Source organism: Atractosteus spatula (assembly GCF_055471065.1).
Source record: "Atractosteus spatula isolate fAtrSpa1 chromosome 10 unlocalized genomic scaffold, fAtrSpa1.hap1 SUPER_10_unloc_3, whole genome shotgun sequence".
In the NCBI taxonomy this organism is placed as follows: domain Eukaryota; kingdom Metazoa; phylum Chordata; class Actinopteri; order Semionotiformes; family Lepisosteidae; genus Atractosteus; species Atractosteus spatula.
In genome coordinates, this window is record NW_028296623.1 from 866,917 (window position 1) to 875,927 (window position 9,011).

General features: G+C 37.5%; 2 non-coding genes across 2 annotated transcripts; one reads left to right on the forward strand and one right to left on the reverse strand.

The window, feature by feature from the left end:
• Positions 1–1,463: 1,463 nt before the first annotated feature.
• On the reverse strand, positions 1,464–1,576 carry trnal-uaa (transfer RNA leucine (anticodon UAA)). The gene is made up of 2 exons: positions 1,539–1,576; positions 1,464–1,509 (listed from the first exon to the last, which is right to left on the reverse strand). It is a non-coding gene; the product is annotated as a tRNA-Leu (tRNA).
• Positions 1,577–3,564: 1,988 nt separating this feature from the next.
• Positions 3,565–3,636, forward strand: trnaa-ugc (transfer RNA alanine (anticodon UGC)). Its single transcript has one exon. It is a non-coding gene; the product is annotated as a tRNA-Ala (tRNA).
• Positions 3,637–9,011: the final 5,375 nt, after the last annotated feature.

Genomic DNA, 9,011 nt, shown 5'->3' on the forward strand with positions numbered 1-9,011 from the left:
GTTTCACTCCAGGGAAAAGGCATAGAGAATTCTTATTTAAAGACAATATCTGTATTGGATTGCATGTAAGCAGGCATCACTCAGAATTCCTAATATGATTTTGAATTCAGTTTTGCAGTTCTTTAGTGTTTTACTACTTTCAGAGAGTCCTTTATTGACCTTGCTGAAGCAGAGAAGTGACATAATCACAAATGTGACCAGTTTTTTTGCTGTTTCTGGTTAATAATGATTATTATTTTATATTTTGATTAGTATTTCGTAGCATTCTTCCTCAGCTTTTAAGTTATTTGGTGAGCAAGAACCACTGAGAACGAGTCTGAATGTGTGAGCCCATTTCAAAAAATAAAAAAATAAGTTATATAAATCAAACCTTTTCTTCTGTAGTAATTTCATTTGATATTAAAATTAGTCCTGATTTACAATTTTTGGACATGGTTCATCTTAAATAATTTTGTAATAAGTTTCAGTTTTGGAAAATCATGCCCAGAAGCTACCAAAACTGGTAATGTTCACATAATGTGTAATGCAATAGCAGCAGTTGGGGTGGGAAACAAAAGGCATTTTTTGGTATGAATCCTAAAACTTCATAGAGGGCGTTCTAGGATTTCTTGCTTCAGATAAAGCTGCCAATACAACATAGATTTCTACTCAGTCAATATCAGCAGTGTTATCACTACCGAACGCTAAATATAGATCCTGGCAATACTTCATGAGTTGTTCGTTAGAAAATTGTTTATGTTTTTTTTTACATATTTTCAATACCAGACAAAAAATCGAAAGTTTCAATTTCATGCAACTGATGAAATCTCTCTTCGATGGAAGTTATAAGTACAGTACATCCAAAATACTGCGGAATCAATCAAATTTACATGTTTCTTGTGGATCCAGAAGATCATTTTGAGACTAAAAACATGCCTGTCTTTTCTTTTTTCGAGGACGAAGGAGTAGCAGCAGGAGTAGCAGTAATGGCAAGAACACTTTTAGAGTTCAGCACTTCTCATTTCTAATGCAGAGCCATCGACTCGGAAAGCACCGCCCGCGATAAAAGAAATTGCAGAATTGCTGCCTACACGCTTTGAATTGCTGGCATTCTCTGAAAGCGTTCCTTTTTGAGGGTTCATGAAATTCCTCACATTTGAGCCAACACTAAAATATTTCATTCGGGGTCGCCTAATTCATAGTGCAAACCGAATCTACAGGGGAATGCTGTGGCACATGAAGCCGTTTGTTATTCTGTTGTGAGGTGTGAAGGACGGAATGCAAATCGAGTTGGTGAATAGAAAATGAAACAGGAGTCACTTCTTGAGCTACAAATTCCAAAAAGTATGAAAACCTGTGCATTTTAACAGTGCAGAATACTCACAAATTGCACTGATTTGCTTGCTTTCTTCTGCTGCTTTTATATTTCAGTCATTCACTGTCAGCTAGCACTGGAACAATTCAAGAGAGGTAAAAACAGAGGCTGTCAGGAGGGGGATTTGAACCCACGCCTCCATTTGGAGACCAGAACACCCAAGCCAGCTGAAAAGACACACATTCTTAAGTCTGGCGCCTTAGACCACTCGGCCACCCTGACAAGCGAAAGCAAGGGGTGTGCTGAATGCACCAGTAGTTGACTAAACTGAGATTCTTCCCTGAAATTATTTGCTTGCGAAGAGCCAAGTTGCCTTGAATGGATCTTGGAAATCAAATATACGGATGGATTGTTATTCGTTTGTGAGTTTTGAGGGGCGTATTATAAATTGAGTTGGTGAAAAGGCGCTTTTTGTTAGTCTGTCGGGAGGCTGCACAAGGTGTTTAGAGGGAGAACTTCTAAAAGACCGGCTCTCTATGTTTAACATCAAGGCAGATTTTTTTTTTCTCAATGGAAATGCTCTTTGGCGCTTTCAGCTTTACGTAGGGAACAACGTCTGCCGAGATCACTTTTGAGCCAGTGCACATGGTAAAGTGCCACCAATTACATTTAATATTGGCTGTGGTAGCGAGCTGCTTTTGTTTGTGAAGCTTTTACTTCTTTAAGCTGAATCATCGGCAGGACTAGCTTATTAAATCTTTGCTCATAGCGCTCCATCAGAAATACCTTGTCCATGTTCAAAAGAGATCAGGGGATTTACTTCATGCTTTCACATAGCATACCTTACACGAAAGATTTAAATGGGGAATTGATTGTGCTTCTTGATGTTGTTCCTGTGGTTGCCTTGGTTACAATGGTGAACGTTCTTCCATGTTCTGCTAGAGTATCTACTGGGTGGGCTTTATCAATTGGCTCGGATAGGTCATCAGTGCTCCGTCTCCAGAAAAATAATCAGCACTGTCTTTTTTCTGTGCACATGACTGTCTTTTAAAACGTGATTATGAAATCACGAGTTCATTGATTTCTCCAAATAACAACAATACATTTTAACCCAGCGGTTAGCATTCCTCCAATCCAATAGTTTTACTCCAAGTAAAAAGCAGCGCAATATATAGAGAGATGATATTCAAAGATTTCAACATTCTTATTGGATTGCCTGTATGCAGATATCGCTCAGAATTGCTAATATGATTTTAATTCAGTTTTTCTCTACTACTTTCAGAGTCTTTTATTGACCTTGCTGAAGCAGAGAAGTGACATAACCACAAATGCGACCAGTTGTGCAGCTGTTTCTGGTTAATAATGATTAATGCGGAAAAAAAACAGCTCCTTGCATTAAGAGCAAGAGCAACCAACGCGCTTGCTTGTTGAGTTGGGTATTTTCCGAGCTACTCTTTTGCTCCCTTTTTGACCAAGACACAGATGTGTGCTGATTGGTTGAGAGTTTGGCGGGCATTGGAGACCCACGTGGTGTTACCACGCCCTGGCAATCCCTGATTGGTTGATGAAGGTGAGATATGAGTCACTTACTCCTGACACTTAGGAATGCAGTCCAGATGTCCATTTGGCACTCCCTAGACAGATAGGTGCCAATGGATGACCATTGATCATGATAGCCATTCTTAGCTAAGTGCATCTCCGTTTGGGAACTGTCCCTTATCAAAAGAAAACATCTTTAATCAGCCTGCATGAATACTTTCTCTGTGGCTGCACCACAGAGAGGGAGAGTGAGATGGGGCCTCATTTAGGAAAGCACAGCAACGCTTAATTCTGTCTTATTAACAAGCATTGCCGCTACAGCTGTAAACTTATTTGGCGAGCATGGACCTCTGAGAAGGAGTCTGAATCCATCAAGAAGACAGGAATTCTAATATCGCACTGCCGTCTTGTGTACAAAATATTTGTTCAGCTCTAACGTCTGTGTGCGTTGACAAGGCATCTCAAAAGGATGTATTAAATAAGAAAATGATCCTTTCTGTTACCATTCCTGTAGTTGGAGCATTGTTTCACCCTTTTACGTTCTACAATATTTACAGACAAGGTTTTATCACTGGAGTTGTACAGAACAAGTGTGCATCAGTCCATGAAAATCATCAGTACTGCTGTTTTTCTATGCATAGTTTAATCAAGAGCACTTAAAAGATACAAAAGATGGATTGTGTTCTGTGAGCACCTGCACATCTCTAAGTCACTCCCACAGCCTTTTATGTGGGGATGTAGCTCAGTGGTAGAGCACATGCTTTGCGTGTATGAAGTCCTGGGTTCAATCCCAGGTATCTCCAAGTGCTTTATGTTACTGTGCTCATATCACAGTCTTCTGTTGAGTGAGAACTCTTTGCTCGTGCTCATAGAGAGCCACGTTTACACAATTAAGCTCGAAGTGCTACAGTGTTCTCTGCAGTTTTAAATGTACCTCCAAAGCATTAAGTTCTGTTAACTACCAAAGAATGTGAACTAATTTAAAGTCACATTCAGGGAATCCAGAGAACGTCTTCACACTTGTCATGGCTGTTGCAGAAAAACCTCACCCGGGATGTTGAATCTCACCCGGGATTTCCTGAGAGATCATTCACCGAGCGAGTCCTCCCTCTGGATTCCGCACTGAGCTGAAAGCTGTGCAAATTCCTCATTGTGTGTCCTGTACTGTGTAGCACAGTGACAAGAACGCCTTGAGTTTTTTTCCGTATGTGAAGGAAAATGCAAAAGAGCATGAAAAGTATTGATGGCATAAAATATCCATGGTACAACTCGAGAAGGAACTGACGGACAAAAAAATGCCATTTGATGATTACAAGAGAAACACAACCGTCCGAACATGGGCTTGGATCCTGAACGCTTGCGTTAAAAGACAAAGCAAAGGATATAACCTGTAAATGTCTTCATGTCTTACAGTTTATGAAATAACACAATTGCTTCCTTTCTTAATAATTTCTTACTATTGATAGATGCTTTTTTGAATTTTAACAGAATCACAATTACAGACATTTGGGGTTAAACTGTTATTCACATACTCTAACGAAGAGAAACGTTAGTGTCTTCCGGTTTGTGAGCCCATTTCTCAAAAAATAAAAAAATAAGTTATAAATATTGAATTGTTCTATTTTGTAGGCTTGCATAGTCTTATTCATATTTCAGTTAAACATTTTCTTCTGTAGTAATTTCATTTGATATTATATTAATCCTGATTTACAATTTTTGGACATGGTTCATCTTAAATAATTTGTAATTAGTTTCAATTTTGGAAAATTGCGCCCAGAAGCTACTAAAACTGGTAATGTTTGCATAATGTGTAATGTAATAGTAGCATTTTGGGTGGGAAAACAAAAGGCATTTCTTGGTATGAATCCCAACACTTCATAAGCGGCGTTCGAGGATTTCTCGCTTCAGATAAAGCTATCAATACATCATAGATTTTTACTCAATCAATATCAGCAGTGTTATCGCTACCGAACACTAAATATAGATCCTGGCAATACTTCGTGAGATCTTCGTAAGAAAATCCAAAAAAGTACAGAAGCAATCAACGTTTCTTTTGGATCGAGAAGAGGATAATTATGAGACTCAAAATATGCCTGTCTTTTCTTTTTTTGAAGACAAATGGATTATTGAGGTGTAAAGTTGGGTTCAAAACCAAAGTCATCTGCTATTGCTGCTGTTTCTTTGATAGTTTCTTCAAATCCTTCAATTGATCATTGATATCGAGGAATAATATTATACAAATTGTGGTTTTGTGTTAATTGCCAATTTTATTGTTACATCTTCGTTTAGAGATGTCTTCCATGTATCACAAGGTATAATAGTCGCCGTGTGTCCTCAGCTAAAATGTTTTAAAAAGTACGACAAAAGTACAATATGCTTAACAACATTTATGGTTACAGATGCAGCCATTCAAAATGCGTGCGTTATTTTGCGGCATACCCCGGTGGGCGTGTCGCGGCATCACGCAGTGTCACGCAGTGTGACGTGGTTAATCGCGCGTCATTTGACGCTCTGCCGGAAATTATCCGGCGTCTCCTTGTAAAACCGCCAGGGGGAGCTTAACCTCTCATGTACAGCATTTGAGCCTTTAATTTTGAACAGTGTATTACAGCATGTTAATCTTCAGTCATTAAAATGTTGGTATATTTTATGAAAGCAAGATTGCTCAGTTGGACAAAAGTACACAACCTACCTTTATCAGAAATATTTATGCATCAAAGCCTTTACCGAAGATATTACTAATAGTATTAATAATGGATGACTTTGGACAAGCTGTATACTCAAAGTATAATTTCTTTAGCACATTTGTACAAGCACTTGGAATCTGTCCAAGCCATACTTTGTCAGGCATTTTGTTTTACTTCAACGGGCATAAAAACTTCCTTGCTTTTAACAGGGCGTTTCATAATTTCTAACTACGAAAATGATTTAAAATGCGACACCTATCATTCAACTAGAGCTTAAAATATCACAAGGAAAAATACACACCGGTATTCCATTTCTCCCTAAACATTGTAAGCTTCGAAGTCTTTAACTAACGTGATACCGGAGTCAACAAGCATACTTTTAGAATTTGATTAAAAGGGAATATAATATGGAATCGCGTATCTCAAGAATTTAATAACGGTATGATTATATCCGTGTACTGCGGCAGGGCTGTGTAGGGCTGTTTCGCCTGCCTGCTCACGCGAGCTGTCTTGTAGCCGACTGGTCTAGGTGCGTGCCTGCCAACGGGCAGGGTGTGTGCTCGAATCCAGCTGGACCTTCCAGTTTTATTTATTTATTTTTTAATCGCGTAACATATTACCGTATGCAAACTGTACTGTATACAGTATGTATATGTATATTTAATGTCTTAACTGTGCCCGTTTAATTGAATTTTAAAAAATTATTTAACACGAACATTAAGCTGTTTACATCTTCCGCCTGAGAACAGTCACCCGTTGCTACCCAACGCAGAATGGTGATTGGCTGACACCATCTGACACCCCTCTGATTGGAGAAAAAAGACGTGCTAGTTTGCTATACATACTGTAACAGGAAGAGGATTTCTTTCTATTCAAAACGTGTATTTTAAAAGTTTAAGAAGTAAAAACCTTACAGCGTACACAGATTTCTAAACTGATCAGGATCGTTATCTTTGTCTTATGCATAATAATATTCACCGCTCTGTGCAGCAAATTAATAATAAACTTTATTTTATATAGCGTTTTAAACGAATAAGTAATTAGATTGCTCATAAACCTAATCACTTGCTTTTTCTTTTTATTTAGGCTCAGATTTCAACTATAGATCGTATTATTAATAACCATAATAACAACCAACCAACAAAAACAACCATATAAACATAATACCAACCAAAAACATAGATAACAACCACAATACAAAATCAAATATATCAAACCATTTTACTCTCGCAAAGTCCTCCAATTATCATAATCCCGCCCCTTATGCAAAACCAAACCTTCCTCCCATCCCAGTTTATCCTGTTTATCATAAACAAAATCCACCTCAATTTTCAACATAAAGCATTACACTAAATCATTACCTCAACACTCCATACTCAACAACGATAATTCACAAACAGCCAGAACATGTAACTACACATTCCCAAACAGACCTAATTTCCATAGCCCCGCCCCTTATGCAAAACCAACATCCCTCCCCTGTTCTCTCTCTCCCCTGGCGGTTGTAATTGTTTTTATTTTCAAATAAATTTTAGCAAAGTCATGCATTTTAAAAATCTTAAGATTTTTATATTTATGTCTTTATTTAGTGGTTTCATTAGTGACAAAGGCTAAACTTTCTTGGAAAAATGTCTTTTATGTAAACCATGTTTGCTATTTATTCATTCAGGGCTAAAATATGTTCATTGTATTCTAATGAAAGAAGGGTTCCTTTCGCCGTAGTCGGGAGCCTAGCCTTTAACTAGTAAGTACTGTACTTACTGGGTTTTTGAGGGGGGGGGGAGAAAAATCGTTTTCCCAGCCTAACAGTATTGTTTTTAACCTGTAAATTTGCTGGACAGAGAGGTGAACATTATTACACAGAAGACAAAGATAGCGATTTACGTTGCATTGTGTATCGTGCTGCTTTAATACAGTTTTAAATAATTGGAAGTCTAAACAGTATCAGCTTTATTTATGGGTTTTAAATAAAGGTGATTTAAACGCGATTTAAATCAATATAAATGTTTATATTGTAACGCATAGGTGACTATTCATTGTTATTAAAATGACTTAAATTCGATCATGTTGTGATATTTAGAAATATACATTTGTTTGGTGCGAGTGAAGTTTTATTTAATCTCTGAGCCATACTGATTCTTCTGGAAGCCAGTTTCCGCCAGGGAGTAAAAAAAAACACACTATGGTATTCTCTCCAATGCAGTGCAGTTAAAAACATACCTCTGATGCTGCTCCTAAATGAATATCGTTTATGACCATCAGAAGCTTTATGCTCCTTTTCTTTTTTCCAGTGGATTGAACAGGGAGAGGCATTCCATGATGTACTTTTCACTGATGAAACAACAGTGGCTCTGGAACAGTTTTCAACCATGTCGTTTTATAAAAAGGGGAGATATGTACACGTTACTGAAGCTAAACGTTTAGCCTTTGTCACTAATGTAAACACTAAATAAAGACGTATAGAAATCCCTACGTTACAGACTGTATATGGCTGGTATTGGTAGTTTAAAGAAAAAATACACACCAGTATTCCACTTTCTCCCTAAACATTTTAAGCGTCAGAGTCTTACATGTGGTTATTTATTGCATAATTTAATTTTGAAAGCCACTGAGACATCAGGTACTACTGTTGTATGGTACAAGTGTGGTACTTTTAGGGGTACCACGGTACAGAACACTAGTTATTTAAATATGATTGATAGATAAATAGGCCCACTTTATTCATCCTGAAGAAGATAGAAGACATCCTGATGTCTTAACACAGATACTACAGTGCTTAAGTACTACTCACGTATATGTTTCTAGGTTTATATTATGCATTTCATACGGTCAAATTACTTTTGAGCAACTAATAAGAAGCGCGAAACGGTATGCGTTTTAGTTTCGTTTCGTGCTGGGACCCGTGGATTGATTAGAGATATCAAGTACATACAAGTCATTTTTTAAATGTTGTAGTTCGTCTTGAAAAAATGTTACGAGTACATCATCTATCAACAATTACACAGGTTCTGTTTCCATATTGCGGATTTTGGTTACGTAATATTATGTTCTAGATTTCACGTTGTGAATATATGATTTGGGCAAACAGAGCCGCAAAGAAGTACATTATGGGTGGTTGTTTTTTTTTTGCAGTTTTATCTAGAACAAGCGATGCTTAAACCTTTGTCTGATTCTTGTGAAACTATCCACACGACAGTTACAGTACCTAGGAGTTGACTTCAGTGATGTCACTGATGGGATGTTTCTAAAAATCCATCCTCTGTAAAACGTCTTCTCTAGTTGTCCTGCATATGTATTCGCTAATGAAGCTGTGTGTTCTGAGCCTGGATCTCTACATTTGTGTATGAACCAGCTTAGAGGGCTAAAGAAAGCTTGTGTTTAAATTGAGTGTAAGGCAATTTATGCTTCTAAAGTCATGGTCAGCATTTTTGTACTGTGCTGTAAACTTGTTCTGTGCCAAGTCACATTATTTTATAGCGTTTTTATAGCGT